The sequence below is a fragment of the Mandrillus leucophaeus genome, unplaced genomic scaffold (genome assembly GCF_000951045.1).
Source record: "Mandrillus leucophaeus isolate KB7577 unplaced genomic scaffold, Mleu.le_1.0 Scaffold607, whole genome shotgun sequence".
NCBI classification, from domain to species: Eukaryota; Metazoa; Chordata; class Mammalia; order Primates; family Cercopithecidae; genus Mandrillus; species Mandrillus leucophaeus.
Window position 1 is genome coordinate 852,067 of NW_012106553.1, and position 2,192 is coordinate 854,258.

A 2,192-nucleotide genomic window follows, 5' to 3' on the forward strand; every position below is an offset into this window, starting at 1 on the left:
GAAGGAAGGAAGGAAGGAAGGAAGGAAGGAAGGAAGGAAGGAAGGAAGGAAGGAAGGAAGGAAGGAGAAAGAAAGAAAGAGAAAGAAAGAGAAAGAGAGAGAGAGAGAGAGAGAAAGAAAGAAAGAAAGAAAATTGCCTCTTCCTAGAGTCCTTCCTCATTACCTCCACATAGAGAAAGTTTTCACAGCCTCAAAGATTCTGTTCTAAAGTTACCTCCTCCATGAAGCTCTCTCCATTTCTCTTCACACCTCCACCATTCAGAAGCTACCTGCCTTCATCTTGACCCTCCATATCCTTTTACCTTTTTCACAGCACATGCACTATCTGCCTTACAATATAGTTATTTCTAGATTATTGTCATTCCCTGATTAATCTGAGAGCTCTTTGACAGCAAGAGCTGTCACATTAGTCACTGAAAGTACCATTATTGCTGGCATGTAATAGATATTTAATAAACATTTCATAGAATGATATAAAATGAAGTGGATAAAGAGTGAAAAAATGGATAAAGGTGTAGGCACAATTATTTTCTTTAGAACCTACTGCCAGGCTTTTGGGCCTGGGGGATGGTATATTTTGTACAGGTTTTGCACCCAGGAAAGGTACTTGCTGAGAATGGTAAGGCAATGTGGACGAGAACAAAACAGAAGAACCTACTACTTATTAAGCTAGGAGGCAATAAGCACTCTAATACGCATGTAATATATTTGAATCTTTTGGTTTTTACAATATTTCTCCATTTATGGCAGAAGAAACTGAGGAGAAACAAGTGAATAACTTGCCCCAAGGCCACAGAGATCGTCCAGTTCTGAAGCTCCTTTCCATGACATACTGCTTCCATAACAAAAGAAAAATGAGAGAGGCCATGCCTGTTCCCTCCAGCCCTCGCCCCCATGATAATTCTATACTCGATTACCTCTGCAGTTGTGTGTAATAAGAGACAATAAACAATGTATGCTAACACTTCCTAAATGTCTATCACGTACCAGTGAATTAACAAGTACTTCACATCATCCTAAATTCTCCTGATCATCCCAGGAGGCGGCCATTACGAATCTTATTACAAGGAAGGAATACAATGAAGTTCTGTGTCCAGGCCATGCCACAGGGCAAAGCCAAAAATCCAATCCAGGCCATTATGAGGCACCCTTTCAATTTTGCCTCATTGCCTCTTCTCCACAGATCCTAGCCATAAGTGGCATATAAGAGATTCTCAACAGCAACAACAACGACAAAAAATAAATAAAGAAAGAAAGAAAGAATGAATTCATTACTACCTTGAATATGAAGAACACGCTAAGTATTTTCCGTGGGATGATCTAAATTTTCATCCCCCAGAGAAGAGTATCCTTGGAAACAGGTCTGGCAGGTAAACAGGGCGGGGCAAGGCCAGCATTCCAACACTCCCCTCTGAGCTTTTGCCTTTCCCTGGAGTGCTTTGATTTTGATTCCCGTTGCCACCGCCAAGCCTAGTCCCTATCTCCCTGGGTTGGGGAGTTGGGTTGGGGAGGATGAGAGAGAAACACTCTCTCCTTTCTTCTGGGCTCGAGGTAAACATAATCTTTTTCCTTGTTTTCTTTTGCACAACTGAGACAGGCTGACACATTCAAAATGAAATTTACTAAATGCTGAGAAAAACCTAAATGGAAGTAAAGAAAATTACAACAGCACAAAATAGATGACTGATCCCGAGACTTCTAATTAAAGTGGAGGAGGGATTTACTAAGCACCAAATTTTATCACATCTTTCCCCAGCCAAAAATTATCTTAAATCATCTAAATCACTTGCACAGGGTTCTTCCCTCTTCACTGCCATGTGAGATCATCTTCCCACTGTGAAGAAGAAATCACCCAATCAAATCTCTAGTCAACCCGACAATTGACTGGGATCTTTTCATTCATTCCACGTTTCTCCTTCAGAAGAGTCAACTGAGGACCCTTCCTCCCAGAGGTGCTGACATCCTTAAGCTTCGAGGAGGGCTGCAGCCCATCTCAGCTCAGGCTAACAGCCCTGCCCACTTCCTCTTTAGCATTCAGTTGATGCCCCCCCGACCACCCACACACCATCCACCATACAGGCCTTCCTTTGGAATTTGAATTTTAGGATTTATTATGAGATTAATCATAGAGTAACAATCTCTGAGAAGGCCACCCCCTCACACACACACTTCTTTGAAATGCTTGTGAAAAC